The 19,149-nt window shown below is 42.0% G+C and overlaps 1 protein-coding gene across 4 annotated transcripts in view; it reads right to left on the bottom strand.

The window, feature by feature from the left end:
- Positions 1–19,149, bottom strand: part of erfl1 (Ets2 repressor factor like 1) — a 48,918-nt gene that overhangs the window by 18,913 nt on the left and 10,856 nt on the right. For 2 of the 4 annotated variants that reach the window (XM_014338730.2, XM_005938263.3), the window contains exons 1-2: positions 18,910–19,028; positions 15,079–15,234 (exon numbers count right to left, since the gene is read on the bottom strand). The gene's annotated coding sequence lies outside the window, so the exon portion shown is untranslated. Of the gene's footprint in view, positions 1–15,078; positions 15,235–18,909; positions 19,029–19,149 lie in introns of those variants that run through there. The other 2 variants (XM_042227007.1, XM_014338731.2) reach the window with 2 other exon arrangements.

Raw genomic sequence — 19,149 nt, 5'->3', positions numbered from 1 at the left:
GTGTGTGTGTGTGTGTGTGTGTGTGAGTGAGAGAGAGAGAGAGAGAGATGGTGTGTGTGTCTGTGTGAGGGAGGGACGTTTAATGAGCGTGCAAGATGGAAAGATAGACTGACAGAAAATGCAAGGATGAAGCCTCAAATATGACTTACTGCACAGAGCAACAAAGACACACAGACACTCACATGCATACACATGCACACATGTGGAACCACACAACACACACACACAGACACCAGGGAGCCCAGGCTGATGGTTTTGGCACAAGTAAAGCATCACAGGGGTTGATGAAATGTGAAGCAACAAGGAGAAGAAGCAAGTTATTCAGTTTTCCTTATCATGCAGAGGGGGGTGACACTCCAACACTGCATTTCCCGATATGACACTTCCTGACTGGTGAACCCACGGAGTTATTGGAGAAACACACACACACGGGGAGGGGAGGGAAAGGAGGGAGAGAAAGTGATGCATCTCGTTTGGGATGATGAACACAGTAAACAGAGAGAAACGGCGTCTGAAAAACAGATTATGGGGAGAGCCAATAAAAGGTTGCGCACAGATGGTAAACACACTGTGGTGTAAAGCTGAACTAATAAAAGTGCGAGGCTCTGGTTCCCTACATTTTTTTTCACTTGGTTGGAACGATTTCGTTTTTCATCTGGCAGCTGCTAATCCGGTTTGGTTCGATTGGCCCCGGTAATGGCGCTAACCCGTCGTCTCCATACCGACTCCTCTCCGCGGGACGCGACAGAGAGGAGGCGACGCCGGCTCGGAATGAGCATCAGAGAAGACACCGGTTATGGCACAAAAAAGGGAAAAGAGAACGGGTGCCATAGTTCACCCAAAGTTTGAAGTAATTTAGACTTTGAGTTTCCAACTGCCCGAAATATTCGCCTTAAAGGGAGAAAGGCAAATGAACGATTGCTCAATTACTGAAGGCTAATTTCAACAAAGTTTGGCTGCTATTAAACGCACGTAGAGGCTCTTACACTTTTTTTCATTGAAGTTTGCATTTCGGACTAATGCATTAATTACATACGCAGGCCCCAAACGCTCAAAAATAGAAGCCCGATGCTAAAATAAGAATACCATTGCAATAGAGGCTCGGCGCACTGGATTGTTATAACCTTGTGATGAATTGGCTCCTTCGACTTTTGGCTAGGGTTAGATGCAGGCCATCACATTTAAAGTGCTTTTCCACTTCGAGGTTTGTTTGTTTTCCTAAAAGACGGGGAAACAGTCCTCAACAATTCTGCACAAATCCCTCGCGTCAGTCGTTAAAAAAATCATTTTCTTTTCATTTTTCCTTTCCTTGCATTCTTTCTTTTCTGTTTTTTTAAACTTAGCCTACTGCTTTTTTAGAAAGAAGAATAGCTGCAAGCAGTTAAGTCGGTTGTCAGAATCTGCGCGCTCGCGTGTGTGTGTGCATATAGTGCAGTGCGGTGTAGTGTAGCGTTTCCTCTTCCTCTCTCTTTCTTCTCTCAGTCTTTTCTGTCCGGGGAATTGTTCTCAACGTCCACAAACACATTGCAAATACCCGGCGGCCAAGCGGCATCGATTTCTAATTAGACGCCAGGATAATCGTTGGAGAGAGATGAAAAAAAGAAGAGAGTGATGGCGAGACCGAGTAAATAAATATATAAACGAATTAGAGCCCAGATTAATTGAATGAATATGAGCATTAAAAAGAAACAAAGGTGATCTTGGCGGATGAAACCTTGCGTGGATTGAACGGGAAATAAGGATTATATACACAGAGGAGCACAGGCTGAAACATATTCGAGGGGGAGAGGATGGGTGGGGCTTTCTTTTGAAAATTAGGGCGCACTTTTGCCCAAAAAGTAGTTTGTAATTACTGATCCACGCAGCAACATTTCAGGCACATTCGCACGGCTGATCGATTCATTCAAAATGTTCTGTTCCCGCATGTGAGATGTCGTTGCGGAGAGCTCGGCGGGTCTCACACGAAATCTTGGATGGAGCCTGCGAGGAATTAATGGGAAATACTTTAATAATAATGCACAAAAAAAAAACCTTAAATGATTAAATGATCATATTGAAGTCATATTTATTCACATTCGCTGGTGTGCACGTGCATGATATCTGTGCTAGAAACTGTGACAGCAATCAACCTTGAACTAAAGCCACAGCTGGATTATCCAACTTCTCTCCTCTCCAGTCAAATTTCCACCGCCCCCCCTCTTTCCCCCCTTGCCCCCCACCTCCCTCTTTCTGTCTCCTGACAGAGTGTGACAGGGGGTTAGCCGGGGAGCTCAGGTAGCTCGTTTACTTTAATTAACGTTTCATCATCCTCGGAGCGGGACCGCGCACCGTATATACTCTTTCATGCTGCTCCGTCTCTCATCCCTGTTCTCCTTCCATTCATCACCGGCCCTCCCTCCTGCTCTCTCCTCCCCACCGTAGGCCTCACCTCTCATCTTTTCTTCAACAACTCGCCAAATCGCCCCCTGCTCTCTGTCTCGTGTCCACTCGAGCATATACAGGATAATAATTCAAACACTTTCCTTCCTTCCCTCCTCCTCCTTCTCCTTTTCCAACTTTGTTCTTCCCACCCCTTTTTTTCTCGCTCTCCTATCTCCTTTTCTCTCTCTCTCTCTTTTACAATAATGATGCCATTAACTGCATAACTCCAGGCGGTTTTGATCAACTGATGCAGAGGAGGAGAAGTAGCTCATTGTGTGCTGGCCATCATTTGGTGGATGCTATTGTGCAATTCAGCTCCTAAACAAAGACAAAGTAACTGTAAAACGCCAGAGGATCAACAGATTACATATATATATATATATATATTCCGACCATCTTATAACCATGTCAGCAGTGTGCGCCTATGGGTCTTTCAACATGGAGACATTGTAGGGCTGATAAGAAGGAGGAGGAAGAGAGTTATTGAGCGGTATTGATCACCTCTGATTATTTAATACAAAATAACTCCCCAGTCGATGATCACCATCAGGCAGGCAATAGATAAAATCAAAGGGCTCTTTGTCAATAGGTTAAATGATCCATTGGAGATATAAGCAAATAAGCAAATCCTTCAGATATTAATGACCTTTCAGTGTAGCCTTTAAGTCAAAATAACTAGTTCATTATAAAATTAAGATGTTTTGACAACATTTTTTGTCTGCTCTGTGAAATCCAAAACAAACAGCTTCTGCCATTTCATTCTTTCAACTTTTAAGCATGTTTTGTTTACAGTTGATGTTAACCTGATAATATTGTACAGTAAAAGGTTTTTTTTGTAATTTAAATTTAAGAGCTATAATTTATAAACCAACAACAATGAGAAACTACCTGTTATTGTTTATACCACATTAAAGGATTATCCCCATATACCTATCTCTAATTCTCTGGCTATATGTGACTGAAAGGCTTTACTCTTGTCTTTTGGGTGGGTGAAGGGGAAGAAGGCCTCTGGAGAAAAAAAAGTAAAAGTCTAACATCTTTAACATAAAAATCTATTTTTCTCTCTCTCTCTCTTAGTTCAATTGTAATTTCTCACCTCACTTTCTTGAACTGAATACTTTCTCGGATAAATTAGCGATTAGTAAACAATCAGATGCAGCAACAGCTTTAAATTGTGCAGTCGATGTCTGTTTGAAAAAGTGTTTTGGTTTGCTCCTGATGTAAAAGAGGATTGGTGATTTAGCTCAATCACATGTCTGAAATTTTACTGATGACCAATGACAAAATAATTTCTACGAAATGGCAAATAAAGACATACTGTGATGTTTTTTCATTGTTTTCATTGGTTGAGCTGTTGATTCTGAACTGGGCTCATCATAGTTCACCATACATTTAGAGTTATGCAAATTACACTAATGAGTAGTAATTAGAAAAATCTTACAATTAACAATTAGCAACCGTGGCTATTAGTATTCAGTGTATAAACTGCATTGCCCTACTCTGCATCATCAGTATCACCGAGAGGATCCCACAATCTTACAGTAAAATCAGCAGCAGAAATTTGGGGTGTAGTCAAATCACATAAAAAATGTCTTCCATATGTTCTTAATGAAAAAAGGAATGATAAAAATGAATCAATAAAAGCAGCTGTAAAAAGGTTTCACAAAACAATAGAAGTGAATCCCCTCGGAGTCAGCTTACAGCCGGGGTTTGATGTGCTGGTGGAAATGGCAGGTGTTATATAAAGCAAAAATAAAATAAGAGAAAAAAGTAGAGTAAATGCAGTTACACTCATATGGTTCAGTGTGATCTGGGCGTGACTTGCACACGGGCTGGGACTCAGCATTGAGTGCTGTGATAGTTTAAACAGTTTAAAACACTTACAGTGGTAACCGGATTTGTAGCCTTGTGGGGTTAAGAACTTGATGAAATCCACTGTGTCCGCTGGGACTCCAGAGGTGTGTGCTCACATACAAATTGCCATTGATAAAGAGAAGAGGTGAAGCTCCATCACATCTTAAACCCTATCACCCTTACACTTGTTCACATAGAATAAAACTCTAGTACCCAGAATGTAGGGGGCACCATCTCCAACCCCAAGGGAGGTGGGACTGTCAATGCTGCATACAAAGCTTGGCTTTGCCTTTCTTTCGATTGGACCCACCGGAGCACCAAGTTGTAGATAGCTTTGACTTAGAAGTGTGCCAAGTTTGGACTGTACGCACATTTTTGTGTGCAGTGCAGTGTTAAGCTTCTACCTACTCCTGTTTTAAGATCCATTCATATCATGTTTACATATCATACATGAAGTGAAAGGATTTTCAGGGATGGTACTTCCACTTTCCTTTGTTTTTATCGGACTTTGCCTTTGTGTTTATTTCCTTGATATGAAAGCATCCAGCTGTATACACTACATGCAGAATAAACAAACTAAAAAATAAATGAATAAAATGAACTTGAATAACAGCTACCAATACCAAGCATAAGTCAAGTTGATAAAGTGTCTGACATTCTTGCATCTAAAATGATATCTATGTGTAAGCTGAGGAAAGCGGCACTAAAAACGCTAAACTACACTTAAAATCATTTAAACTGATAAAGCACTAACGGGTTAAATTAAAAAAAAAAAATCTGTACCAATATTGATTATTGATTGATTGACTGATTGATTAGTCAAAAACAAACATAAACATGGGCGAGACTAAAGCAGATAAAATTGGTGTTTGACTTCATGGATAATGGATCAGTCTTACAGACCACAACCCTGACTGCAGCAGGGTTCACCTCACCATGTCTAACTTGAATCTAGACTTGACCGTTATATAAAACAAACATTGGGTTTGGAGATCTATCTAGGTGCTTCTAAGCATAATCTCAGGAGAATCCATAATTTCACACTGTAGTGCAGAAGTTAGCAATGCCGCAAGCTGAACAGAGATCTGGGAGACTTAGCAATCATATCGCTTTATGGATTTTTTCCCACTATAGCAGGATGAGGTGGGTGAAAAGCACAACACATTATATTTTTGTACAATGACAATGAGTCCATATACTCTCATAATTAAATCTAGAGAGTCCAGGTGAAGTCCAAGACGCTGACCACATAAGCTGGATGTTCCTTGTCTTGCATGTCATTGTGTCTATTCTTTTTCTTTCTCCACTGGTAGGTAGAGGCATGTGGTCCTATTTGTGTAGTGTAGCAGCTAAATGAAAATACTGGAGAAAAATTGGCATTAATGTGGTTTAAATAGCGAAGCAGTTCAATTGGGAAAAACATAATAAACTATAAGTTTCACCAAACTTAAAAGTCAGACAACTAATTTATAAATCAGACTGAATTGACTTTCTTGGCTGGTCAGCCATCATATTCGCTTAGGAAATAAAAATATTACTTTCTAATGAACTGCTTTAGAAAATGCTATGAGGATAAAGCAAAACTTTTATAGCCAAGTAAAAGTGTTGAACAACAGAATCATGGAAACTCAATACCGTGTTTTGAACAGTAGATTGTGTTATAGCTTTGCTTCCAGGCTGGGTTATAAAACATATTCAGCCCTCAGATGAAGACGTAAACTTTGATTTGATAATTGCAGATTGTAAATGAATGGAAAGCACGCTGTAAAAATATATTGTTGGATTTTGTTCATTTTTCTTTACTGCAAATATCTTCTTTCGCATCTGTTCCCACACGTGCTACCGCTCACAGTCTCTGCTCTGACTCGTTCTGCTGTCTCTGTCCCGTCGCTGATGTCTCGTCCCACTACAGAGACATCTTAGACCGCTGTATTTCTATTGAAACTACAATATATCCACAGACATGCACACAAAAATTCAATTTCTCCATCTTTCTATCTGTTCCCCTTCCACTTTCTCCGACACACAGAAAACAAAATGTACGCACACAAACACACACATTCGGTGCCCGTCTGCTCCGGCCCCCGTTGGCTCTCTCGCCTGTGTGTGCGTGTCAAATCGAATCTCCACCTCGGTGCGTAGTACACCTGCTGTGCTGGCGTATAATGCGCTGCATACAGTGAGTGCACGATGACGGATTACTGAATTAGACCAATAATGACAAGTGACACTTCTGTTACCGCTCCCTGAGCCACTGCAGAGAGCAGGAGAGAGGTGTAAATAAAGAACAGACACAGAGAGAGAGAGAGAGAGAGAGAAAGGGGAAGGAAAAAGAAACCATAGCACCGAGGCAGAGGAAGTCATGGGGATAGATTGGAAATTTGGGGCTTATTTTTAAAAAATAAAGAAGTTCTGTTTCATTCCATTTCAACTTCTGTGTCCTCTATGTTCCCCCTCCCCTCCTCACTTTTTCTGTGGCGACACAGGTAGGTAGAAATAGAACTGAATGTTTTTGTCATCGCCAAGTCCCACCAGGACTTTGGTGAAGTCAAAAATGAGGGCAACATTGTAGTACTCTCACTTATGTGGCAAGACAGAAACAGTTCTGAGAAGTTTTAATGTATTTTCATAATAAATATACATGAAATGTAGAGCAGGGTAATTTGTGAGTGTCCACTAGTTGTGCACTGGGGTAGTGTATCTGCAGGATGCCTGGCCCCCCCATGGATCCAGGTCTCCACAGACCTGTGTACAGGATACTAAACCATGCCAAATGAGGAAGAGGAGGTGTAACCCAACGTGGGATCACATGAATAAATCAGCCTACCACCCGGTGCTTCTGTACTTGGAGAAACACAAACTAGAAAAGTGGATTTACAGAAAGATGTACACAGCCCGATGAATTCATTTATCTCTGCACTTATGCAAAAGAGAAGCCGTCTTAACAGGTAAGATGGCTTCTGTTTGAGAGAGGGAACCAGCCGTGTCTGTCTCTATGTTCTTAATCTGGAGATAGACTTTAAAATATGAACCCCAACGAGAGTATTTGTGTTGGTGCTCTGTTGATGTAAATTTAACCGCAAGCCTCATCATCCTGCCTCTATCGCCTCATAATGGAGAATGACTGAGGAATAAAACCTCAATAAGTCCTCAAGTTGTTGTACCACAGTCGTGTTTGGCTTGCAAGCTCAAAAGGTGCAGGTGACTTCTACGGCTTATATCTCTTGTATGTGCTCTCACTTCCCAGAAAGAACAGGAAGGCGGACAAACAGTGCTGGAGATGGAGTGAGCACTTAACTGGGACGAACACACACTCGTAGTAAGAAATGGGGAGACAGTGGAAGCACAATTGGAAAAAGAAAGTCAGGGAGCAATAGGGAGAGCACAGAGGAAGGAAGACAGAAAGAAATATTGACAAAGCCTAGATATACACATAAGTCACCCGACACGACCCGCCTGCTCCCTGTATTTTATAGAGCCGCTCTGCGCTGGCGGAACAGCATGACAGGCCAGTTCCTTCAGCGGAAAATATGGTCCCTCTCTACCCTCCCGCCTCTCGCTCCGCTATCACTCCTGTTTTCTGTCTATCCCACCTGATATCATTCTGTCACCTCTGCGCCGGGCTCTTTTTTCCATCATCCCCCTATTTCTTTGCTCCCCGTTCTTGCCTTTTTATTGGTGCTCTACATTCCACCCGTCATGTTTCACTCCTCCATTTCTATCCATCTTCCTGTCGCTCTCTTAATCCCCTCTCATTTGCTCTCCTCTGCCCTCATCCCTCCCGTTTCTCTTCCTGCTCTCCTGAAGCCACTTTCGCGTGCAGTCCCATTTCCACCTACTCTCCCCGTTTCCCTCATTCTTCCTGATTCATTTCCTATCTGCTATCCGTTCCATTCATCCCTCTCTCCTCTATTTGTGCCACATACATTGCCATTCCTCTCCACCCTCTGGCTCAGCTGTCTCCATCTTATACCTTTCTAACTGTATTTCCTCTGACCTCCCAGGTTTTCCTCCAAGGTTTTAAGTTCATTCGTCTCTCTTCCACCACCCTAACCTTTATCCATCCATTTTTTCAAACTCCATACTTTATCTCACCCTTTTCAGTTTTCCATTTCTTCCCACAGCTTCTTTTTTCTTCCTTATGGAAATCTTTTCTTTTCCTAGCCTTCCTTTTCACATATTCCTGCTATTTTGTTTTTTGATGCTGCTGTCCTGAGGTTCCTTCTCTCCCTCCTCTTTTCTTTTTCTTTCTTTCGCCTCTCTACCTCTGCATTCCAGCCGGCCCTCCCTCTCTCATCCGCAGCCTGAGCACAGAGCCCCATGTGTCGGAATCAATTAGGGCTGAGAGCCGTCGCGGCCGTTCTTTCACGGAGGTAAATATTAAACTGCACCAAGCACCGAGGAGGAAGAGAGGGAGAGAGAGGAGGGGAGAGAGGGAGCCCTCCGTCCCTAATCCACCGCATCGATCAGGCGGGGATGAGGGTAATATATTATTTTGACAAGATACGATCCTCCGACGCGCACCGCTATCCCCGGCGATCGATTTCTTTTTTCTCTCCTTTTTTCTTTCCTTTTCTCCCCCTCAGTGAGTGGGACGAGTTTGTGTGTTACCGTGTGTGCGTACGCCTGACACAGGGTGCGCGTGTGCATTTGCGTGTTGTTTTGCCGGGCATCTTGGCGTGTGTATGTGCACTGGAGTGTGGATGGGTGACAATAGGAACAGCATTAGGAAATGTGGAGAAGAGATGAGGATGGTGCTGCTAGTAGGTCTGTGCTTTTACAAACAAGCTCCTGTCTAAACAGCTAAATCACACGCTCAAGATGGATCATTGAAAGAATCTCGGAATTGCATTTTGTGTTTATTTTCTGGGGAATATGCACAGAGCGGCATATGAGGCAGGATGTCAAGATTCCAGTTAGTAAGAGACTTAGCAGCAGAGCTGACCTATTGTAAAGTTAAGTGTCCTCCCCCGCACTGTCCCCTTTGCTCCTCTGCCTCCCCTCTATATCACTTTGCAAACTGTGTCTAAATGCTAAATTCCTAGATCAATTTTTTTATTCAACCTCTTCCCCCATCATCACCCTCACTTTGGCCCCTGCCTCTGTCCTTCTGCAACAGCTTCAAGTCCCGCTGTCCTCCAGTGATGGAGGGTGTCCTACCAGTCTCGTGCACATCTACCAACTTATTTATCTGAGCATTTGTGTGTAACCGTGCAGCAGATCACCGATTTGTACACCACACCTTAAAAGCATTGGTAGGCTTTGTAGCCTAACCAATGCCAATAGTTATATATTTAAGGTATTCTATGCAGAATATTACAATTTTTAAACTAGTGGCATATTAATCAAATAAAAATACTAATGCACGGACTTGTTCGAGTCCATATGAGTGCATTTTTTTTTACACTGATACACAAAACTCTCTGTCTTTCAAGGTTCAGCAGCCCCGTGACTGCGTCAACACTTAGCACAGTTACTTAACCAAATTCTATACATGTTCAAAAAACATGCTTGTGTTTTATGTGGATCACACATTTCAGTTCCAATCTGTCCTTTTGAGTGTTATAGTGATACAAATGCACACAAGTCATGCACACACCACCCTGCCCAACAAGTTTCCTCTCTTAGAAAGCTCCATCCGAACAAGCACGGCAGCACCTGCTGGGTTCTCCTCCAGCTCATTCCGTGGTCTCTTACTCCTCGTCTCCCACTTTCTCTGTTTCTACCTGCCGCGACTTAGTTTTCCTCTTTCTTTCTGTCCGCTCTTGCTTTTATTGTGCCATTTTCTGCCACTTTGGTCCAAGAAAGGGGGGCCGTAATGCAATCTCTCCCCCTCTCTGTCCCCTGCTGTGAGGGAGAGTAGCTTGGCCTGTGTGCTGGGCCAGGGAGAGGGGGGAGGGATGGGGTCAAGGTGAGCTCTAATACACTATTGATCCGCCCCAATTGAAAACCTGATGGAAATTTTAGTCCCCCCCCCCACTCCCCTCCTTTCCTCCTCATCCTTCCCAGCACCCCCCTACCACCACCACCACCTCTGTTTTTCTCCCCTCTCCTTTCTTCCTTCTACTCCCCCTCTCCCTTCCTATCTCCCACTCGTCTCTTCCCTTATGTCTTTTTTCCTTTCCTGTGTGTATCCTCCCTGGTGTCTAGAGCCTTCCTCTTTTTCAGTGTCTATCCCCGTTCCCTCCAATCTGTTTTCTTTCCCAGCTGAATGTCTCTTTCAACCACTGACCACTTTCTCTCCCTTGCTATCTATCTCTGTGCTGGGCAACACTCTGCCTCCATGTCTTTTTAAACCATGCCTCTAATCATTTCCTCTCTTCTTTTCTTCACTTTTAGGTCTCACCATTTCCCCCTTTTCAAGTCTTTTGCCTCTCTTCCCTTAAATCCCTCGCTACCCCACCCCTCCCCGCTGATTCCATCTCTTACACTCTTTTTTCCTCTCATCCCCCTCTCTGAGTGTGCATCAGATGGTCCATTTCTCTCTAACCCAGTGCATATTGATCCCTATGGCAGTAGCACGCAGGGTGAGGGCTGTGAGGACCACTGCTACAGTGTATTAAATGCCACAAACGCTTTGGACGTGGGGCCTGAGACACGCCTCCCCGGCAGGGCCCTGTCAATAGCTGCTGTCTCCTGTCAACAGCAGCCAAATGGCCTCTCAATCTGTGACTTGCGATGGTCTACAGATTGGTCCACAGAAACTGCAATAGATGCACCACAGAAAAATAGAGAGAATCTTAATAGGAGAAAAGCCAGGACAAAACAGAAAATGAAATAAAGAGATGTGTATAAGTGCATTTTCCCAGTAATGGCCGAGTTCTTTTGAAAAACGTGCATTTGTGACTGATGTAAGTCAATGAAATCATGTAAAACCATTTCCATTCAGATACCTAAAATGTTACAAACAAAATCTATAACCTCACTTTCAATTTGCTACATTCTTTGCCTTAAAAGACTTCATAATAACATGCTGCTGTCCTGCAGTTATGTGGAACAGCAATTATGTACGTAGTTGAGTGTGCTATATACTATTGAAGCACATCAAACAAAAGAGGCACAAACACTGGAAAAGCCTGAACAATAGAGATGGCAGCAACAGAAGTAAACCTTTTACAGCTACCTATTACTTTCCCACTTAACAAGACAGACCACAACCTCTCCCTCTGTCTGACTCTATGCAGAGTTGGCTGCTATCACCGCACTGTTTGAGTGGGAGATAAACGGAGTGAGGGTGTGTATGTGCGCCTTTGATTTATGTACTGTTGTGTACGTGTCAGACGGCCAAGCTATCAGGACCACCATCTCCCAATAGACATAGAAACACTACAGCAAGTGGAGGGACCCCTCTGCTGACCCCGAGACCCCTGATACATATCTGGAACAACAGAGCACACCGAGTGGGGATTGGAGGGGTTTGTTGCAGTAGGAGGAAGAGGAAGAGGAGGAGGAGGGAAACTCTTCATTGCTCCCGTGCTTTTCATTTTCATTCAGAGGAGAGTCATCCACTTTGTCTTTCACTCTCCTTCTCTCTAACACTGTCTCTTTCTCCTCTTTGCCCTTCGCTGTCTAATGTTGACTGGAGGGAAGCAGCCGCTGCACTTTCACCTGAAATTCAACTTCACGTCTCCTGTCCACTCTCACAAAACAAATCTCACAGATAACTGAGCTATAACACGCAGACTTTAGATGTTAGTTTCTGTTAACAGAGTGTGGAGGTACCTTTCTATGATCCCAATGTCACGGAAAATCCATGGTTTGATCAAAAGGGAATGTGTGTTAGTCAACGAATGCGAGAATACACGAAAAGCCACGACCAAACTTCTGGAGTGCCTTTTGAAAAATTTATTTCACCTCGCTCCCTAACCTGTGACTTTTAGCAAGTTTTAGATTTGTCCAATTTTACATGACAGTCAAATAAACAGATTAGAGTATTCTGCCAGTGTTCCTGTTAGTTTTTCAGTACATTGCTTGTAATTTGTCCACTAACTGACATCCAGAGTTCAGACACCTGTTCTATTTTCCCACTTTTCTCTTTCAATCACTCCTTCCTTGTCTCCCTCCCTGTCTCCTCTTTTCTTCCCCCTTCTCTTCACCCTCTCCATCTATTTCTTTCTCTCTAGGAAGGAATCAGTCTCACCTTAATTGCTCTTAAATCGGATTAATGACTGACCGGGGACAACTTGACTTAATCTCTCTTCTAGTAAATCTCTTCCTCTCCCCTCTTCTCGTACATCACTCTTATACATTTTATCCTTTCTTGCCCCCCCCCCTTGCTCTCTTTATCTCTTGTCCTCTCCTTTTTTTGCCTTCAGCGCTTTCTCCTCACTCGCTCCTTCTCTTCTCTCGCTCTCCTCAGCATCACTCACCTCTTTCACTTTGTCACGTCCTCCTCTTCCCCTTTTCCTGTCCTTCCTTCTTCTTCTCTCTCCATCGTGCTCCCCGAGAGTCGATCATTCTTTCATCTTTTTTGGACAAACTCTGTCATACATGAGCTCTACTCATCGTCCGGGTCCCTTTATCATTCCTCTCTCCTTCTTTTCGCATTTTTTCGACAAGTTTCTATCAGCCTTTAACTTCATCATCCTGAGATTTGCCAAAACCTCTTTGACTCGACTGTCACTCTCTCGCTCGATCCTATACTTTGTGTGTGCATGTGTGTGTCTTAGTCTCACTACAAGGTTGGCCGGTCGTGCAGCGTTGTGTATGTGTTAGTCCACATCGATGTGGTTCTGTCATTGCCTCCTAAGTGCTTTGGCAATACTACGGATCTGCTGTCATGCCAGTTCAACTAATCTCAATTGAATTACATTGAACTTGTATTGAGATGGAGATAAAGGACATGAGGGTCTGTCTGTGTGATTGCTCAAAGAGCTCCAGTTCTCTTGCACCCATGTGAAAAAAAGATAAAACACACACGGCAAGGAAATTCCATTCATGCCCTCAGATTCAAGCCATCACTTTTGGTGACAGTAATGCTATTTGGATTCTTTAACTAAATGTGATGTATGCCAATATAAAAACAGGAAATAACAAGGTCCTAGCAGTTCAGTATAGAAAACAAGTGACGACATGTCCTACTGAGGTGATGTTTGTTAAGGGTATAAGGACAGAGAAATTGTTCCCTCTTCCAAAACCCCTGCAGTTTAAAAAAAACTGAAAGAAAAAAGAGGCCAGCCTTGTGGACAAAAGCTCATTTTCCTCTTGGTTGCACACTGCTGCAGGCGGGCTAACATGCCACAGGAGAATTCAACCACTCATACACCTTTGTTTTCCTCAGGTTTTTCTCAACTTTACACACAGAAGCAGAGCCATAACCGAGAGTGAACCAGGATTTCTTTGTCAGACCAGAAGGCATGTGTTCGGCCTGTCCAGTCTGAGGCAATGTTCTGTGATCTGAGAGCCACAAAGTTGCACATGTCCTTTGATTGCGACAGACAAAAGTATAATCTGTCATTTCCAAACGCAGGCACATTTTTCACCTTCCAGTTGTTGCACTGAGTCACTTCCGAATCTCTTTCTTTCTTCAAGTTCTATCTCTACTTGTCAACTCTTCCAAAGTCCACTGCCCTCCACTACCAGCCCTGGCGTTCAACCTCTCTGCATGCCCATCTGCTTCAGAGCGCTCCCGTCCTTGTCCTTTCTCTTTCTCGCTCTCTCTCTTTCACTGAGCACTCAGGATTAAGCATTTATCTCGGTGGTCCTCCTTTCGGCCCTAAACACCCGTGAGGATGATAAGAGTCACTGGGATTTGTCAAATTGTGCGCCATTGATTAACTGACCTTTCACGCCTGCAAGTCTCTCAGCCACTCCACTAACTGTCGACAGGCTAGATAGAGAGATAGATGGATACATCTGGCTGTTATTATTGTGTACAAGTTTGTAGTTACCAGGTGTGGCAGGGAAAGACGACAGGAGGGGGTTGGGGGGCGGAGAAAGAGGGAGTGTTTGCAGATGATGGAAAAGATATGGAGAAGTCCTTCAGTTCCCCTATAAGGCTACAAGAGTAAGAGGTAGAATTTTCTCTTCCAGCAGACACTAATGAATATTGAATCATAAATACTAAAATACAAATTTTAAGAGTGTAATATCAAACGGGAAGAATTAGACGGGTGCAGAAGAAACGAAGGAAGCATTCATTACCTTGATGGAGAGCAATCTTGCACATGGCCAAGGGTTACTAGATAGTAGACTGGACACCTTTGATTATTTGTAGATAGTTCTGTGCCACTTTTTCACTGACACATTTTCAAAATCCAAAAAGAGGTGTTTGGATTTATTTATTTATTTTTTAATTGCAGTGTTTTTTAAAATAGAAAAACAGGACAATCTTGAAATTTTGAAAAGCATTTCCACACATTAAAAAAAATATTTTCTTTTCATAATTTTTAGAAGTTGTTCTTCTGTGAATCTTTAAGAAATAGGTGAGTCTGAAAGATTTCATAGAGTGCAGAAAGCTGTCTTATAAAGTTTAAATTAGCACTTTGATTGCTTACGTTGGTTTAACGTTACATCTCTACACGGACTCTCTTTGTAAAATACAGTTCCGTTTTCTTTTTCTTTTTTTTTTTTAAATCAGCAACAAATGACTCCACCCACTGGAAAGCATCTTGACTTAAGTGACCTCAGATTACCTTAAAAATATTTTAAACTATTTTAATTATTATAGAAAAAGGTTCGACTGTAATTAGAAAATGCAACCGCAGAAGAGAAGCAATGGAAGAAAATAGACATTAAAGACACACGGTTAAAAAAAAATAGAAAGAAATAAAAAAGGAGGGGGTGGGGGTTGAATTCACCCACCTGGACCTCCGCGTCGCTCCGCCTCAGAGATGCACCTGAGGCCGAAGCCCGATCACGGTCTCACGGACTGGACTTGAAGTTTCTTCGCTGCTTCGCTTGATCCGACCGGAAAGGAGGAAACAAGGAGGAAAGTGTCGCTGTCGCACGAAGGCGTCACTGAAAAAAAAAAAAAATATATATATATATATATATTAGTACGACTGGAAGATCCTCCGTTAAAAGGACAAGTACGTACGCGGGGTTGCCCTCAATTCAAATAATTAATGAAAATAAATGAAGTAACAGGAAACAGGGAAGGTGGCGCTTTGGCCCAGCTGACTGGAGTCGATCCTTTGGCTTGTGTTCTGATGTTTTCCCGCAGGACCACTGCTGCTTCATAGACCACAGATCAATCACCTTATTTACTCCTTACTGTCATACAGTAACTGTGACAGCAAGAGAGAGGAAGAGCCAGTTAGAGCTTATAATACTCACATAATGACTTCGTGCGTATTTGCCACTCATTTGTGGATGACCTTATCGCACTAGACAGCATTTCCTCGAGTTTCCTCGAGTCCTATAAAATCCTTATAAATGAGGTATATTCTTTCCTATATTTATATTAAAGCTTCCTGAAATGTATATGAGGCTATAACGCATTTTACGCACAGGATGTACCCGGGATTATCGGCACATAACGGATACAGGGCCTGAATGCAGTTCGGCGAGAGGCTTTGCTGTCTTGTTATCGATATATGAGATGCTTGCTGGAAAGAATATTGACCGCACTAACTAGCCGCACTTTGATCATACGAAATTGCTTTCCAGATGACAACACATTAAGGATGAGAGCATTTTTTAAAAATCAAACCCGCTTCTCGCACCTGTCAGAAGTTTCTCCACTAGACGAGATGGAGATGAGGAGAGGTGCAAGACCCCATAGGTGAATTGTCTTGATGAATAAAATGAAGTCAATAGTCTATTTCAGAAACGAGGAAAGGAAAAAGGCGAAAAACAAAGGAGAAAATGAGGAAGCGAGGGCGCATCCAATATCCAAATTCCTTATCAAATAATTATGATCATAAGCCTGAAAAAGTAAGTTTGATTTGATGTAACTGACATTAAAAAGCTCGGACGGCTTAAAAAAAAACTAACGTAATAATAATAAAATATAATAATAACAAAGCGAGAAACGAATAAAAACACGGACATAAAAGGAAGAAACGATACTTATATTTACCTTTTAGAAGTGACGGCAGGTAAAATACAAATGAATTGCAGAAAAAAAGCGCAAGAGTAAATGTATTTTTTTCTATAGACATAAAAGAAAAACTAAAATATGAATCCGAGCAAATTAAATTAATAAACAATTGTCCTAACAACGAAGTAAAATAATCGGAAAGAGAAATTTGAAGTTTTAGGCATTTAGGCAAGGCATGTTATTTGATGTAATAATAATAATAATAATAATAATAATAATAATAATAATAATAATAATAATAGAAAATGCCCATTATTTTAAAACGAAAATACATTAGTTATTATTATTATTATTATTATTATTATTATTATTATTATTATTATTATTATTATTATTATTATTATGATGCAGGAAGGAACGGAGACATATTCTTAATTACTGTGTGAACCGTGTGTGTAAATAAACATTTGCGTTAAAGTGCTGGTATTATAATAAATTGGACACGTTAACAAGTTCATGCCGTGCAGAGGTGAACGATTAAGGAGGGGAGGGTGAGTGACGTGGAGAGAAATTTCCCCGAATGGCATTTAATGTCGGAAACATTTCCAACATTATTATGTTATTGTATTGACAGCAGTGAGACGGATGAGGCGACTGGCAAGGAGCGGCGCAAAAAGCAGGAATATTATCCAATTACCGAGGAGAGGTTCAACACGTTGGTCTGAAAGTTCACACACAGGAAACACAGAGAGGGGAAAACTGACGGAGGCCACGAGGGTGACGAAAAATAAATACAAAAACAAAATTAATTATAAGAACAAGACATTATTATTATTATTATTATTATTATTATTATTATTATTATTACGCACAATCTGGGCATATTTAAGTAATTTCTGGTTATTATAAAATAGAAAACTCTAAAGTTTCCTCAAATGTCAAAAATGTTTTTCACAGACACAAACAAGCACTTTCACACGCATTAAAACTTCTTTTTAGACAGATGTGAAAAGTTAGATGTGAGTTGTAACTGACTCGAGAAGAGAGAGAGAGGGAGGAAAAAACAGCACTGGTTGGGGTTACGGTGGATCCATTGATCGATCTCTTAATCTGCAATAGTTACATGCATGTATTGATTTACAAACACTGTTTATCTAGAATTATACTGGCACAAATAATTGATGGAGTACACCCACGGCGCGCATAAATATGCATCAAAGTTGCAAAGGGGCAAACACCTAAAAAGAAAACACCATATGAGGGAGAGACCAGCGAAATCAAATAAAGATTATTCCAAATATATATTTTTTTAAGCTAGACTCCGAAATGTATCGATGCGCCCACTTCTGAAACAAACTCCCATGTGAGTCTGAAAACACATATACAGGCAGATACACGCGCGTGCGCACACACATATATCGCCGGCTTCACTCCTGCTGGAGTAAACTTCAATATTTTTCTGTGGTGAGCACACTGAAGGATGGTCACAGAGAGCAAACCACTTCTTTGCTGCTTGGTTGTTGATTTATTTATTTATTTTCTCTTGTGGTGTGTGTGTGTGTGTGTGTGTGTGTGTGTGTGTGTGTGTGTGTGTGTGTGTGTGTGTGTGTGTGTGTGTTGGGCCAAAACTTGGAATAAACTCGAACAACCTAAACGTTGGTAGCTTGTACTGAGAAATTGGAAAACTGTCGACAACCGTGAAAGCTGACTCTAACTTAAAGACGAGAAATTAAAGAAAACAAAAAAGTCAAATAATGAAATAAACTAAAACCAAATCAAAATATGACCACGTGCAACACGTGCACGTCCCAAAGTTGAGGACATGGCACAAGCATGCAGGCAACAAGACGCACTCGCACAATGAAAACCCCCCACAAAAAACAAGATCCAAACGTCACACAGGCACACTTTATTATACAATATTTATAAATTACATGAGGCCACTCGCACACACACAAACAAATGGAGCAGAGCGAGAGAGAGACAGAGAGAGAGAGAGATACACCGGCTGAGGACTTGTGCAGCTCGCCGCGTGTGAGTGGCTGTTTAATTGACTGATTGATAAGGCGGTGTGGAGGTGAGATCTGGACGCCTTAACAAATAGAGACATTTAAAGGCTAATCCGGGCCAACGCAGACAGCTGAACGCATCCAAGTGCGCCCGAACAGCCGAGGCTTCACACATGCACGGAAGAAGTCGACTATTTAACCACCTTTCTGGTGTGTTTGTGTGAGTGTCTACTTGCAAAGGATGCAAAGAGCACTTAAACGTTTGCAATATTTCAAAAAAGACAAATATTTAAAAACAAAAAACAACAACAACAACAACACAAAATCCCAGTAATGATGGCTAAAAGAGCCTGTGTGAATTACGTGCAGTCCAACTTTTTTGTTACAAGATTACACTGCGGAGGGAATGCCATACAGGAAAACATAAACATCTTATTTATAGCAAAAATGACAGCCGTGAAGAATAATATCGCCCAGCGCAGACGTATCATGAAATGCTTTTTAAAAACACTTATTAACTCACTAGAACCCCAACTTTTTTCCTCGAGGGGAAAACCCCCCAAAACAAACAATAAAAATATCAAATTCAATGTCTATAAATATTACACGCAATAAATAAAATGCACAAAGAGGAAAACATACCTCCAGTATGATTTTTTTTAGTAAATTGTTTTCTCACCGGCGACCAGTCTATCCACACGCATTCACTCTGACGGCGCACCGAGCCAGCGACCGGAGAGGCAGCACTACTACCAGCCTGAACCCGGGAAGGAGAGCAGAGGGAGGGGGAGGAGGGAGGAGAGAAGGTGTGTATCTTTCTCTCTCTCTTCTCTCTCTCTTCTCTTTCTCCCTGTGTGTGTGTGTGTGTGTGTGTGTGTGTGT

This window comes from Haplochromis burtoni, unplaced genomic scaffold, assembly GCF_018398535.1.
Source record: "Haplochromis burtoni strain Fernald_Lab_line unplaced genomic scaffold, NCSU_Asbu1 Contig_237, whole genome shotgun sequence".
NCBI lineage: Eukaryota > Metazoa > Chordata > Actinopteri > Cichliformes > Cichlidae > Haplochromis > Haplochromis burtoni.
This window is presented reverse-complemented; position numbering and strand designations above follow the sequence as displayed.